Here is a 1,241-nt window from a genome sequence, read left to right on the forward strand (position 1 = left end):
ATTCAAAAAGAATAACAAAAATTGTTGTAATTGCTAAGAAAATTGAAAATGATTTTTTAGTTTGAAAAATTAATTTTAAGTGAGTATTTGAAAAGATTTTAAGAATTAAAAAAAAAAGGAATCAGGACGATTTTTAAGCAATTTTTTTATTTTGCAGTTTTTTTAATTTTAGGAAAAAAAATCTAATTAACACAATAAATCAAGTTTCAACCCAAAAGTTTACTTTTCAACAAAATAAATTAATTTTCTATCAAATAATTGGTGTTTTAACTAATAAAATGTACAGGATAAAGTTTCAAACAAAAATGGAATAGTACAATTTCCAGATAAAAGCTGTGCTAAAAAATTGAATTGAACAAGACAAAAAAACGAATTTTCAACAAAATTGTTAAATTTTCAAGAGAAAAGGTGAATTTTTTACCAAGAAGATTAATGTTCTATACAAAAAAAAAACGATTTTCCAACTTAACCGATATAAACGATTAATTTTTAATCAATCATATAATAGTTACATTTTCAGATCAAGATAAATAACTTTTTAAAGAAAAAATTAATTTTAAACAAAGTTGTTAAATTTTTGACCAGTCAGATGAATTTTTGACCAAGAAAATTGATAATCTACAAGAAAAGAGAAATCTTAAAGAAAATACATGAATTTTTAAAGAAATTATTTAATTTTAAAGTAAAAAAGACGAATTATCTACAAAAAGTTGAAATTTTTAAGCGAAAAATATGTGTTTTCAATGAAAGAGTTAAACGTTCAACCAAAGAGTTAAACTTTCAACCAAATAATTAAATTTTCAATCATAATCAAAAAACCTTGTTAAAAAAACGTATTTTTTTTTTGACAAAATAGTTCAACTCTCAGTGAAATAATCGACTTTCAAACCCAAGAAGATGTACACTTGATATTTTAACCAAACAATTGCATTTTTGACCAAAAATAATAAAATTTTCAACCAAAAGTATTAAATTTCTACTAAACAAGGTCAATTTCCAACAAAATACATGAACTTTCAACGAAATTATTTAATTTTAAAAACAAAAATAGTACTTCCACCAAAAACTTATAATTTTAATTTTTAAGAATATATTTGCATTTACAACAGAACGACCTTACAACCAAAACATATTTATAGTTCATAATTCAACCGGAATATGTAATTTTTTATCAAAAAGTATAAATTTTCCATAAAACAATTTAATTTCTACAAAGAAATTATTATTATTATATTATTATA

This window comes from Belonocnema kinseyi, chromosome 10 (genome assembly GCF_010883055.1).
Source record: "Belonocnema kinseyi isolate 2016_QV_RU_SX_M_011 chromosome 10, B_treatae_v1, whole genome shotgun sequence".
Classification (NCBI taxonomy): Eukaryota; Metazoa; Arthropoda; class Insecta; order Hymenoptera; family Cynipidae; genus Belonocnema; species Belonocnema kinseyi.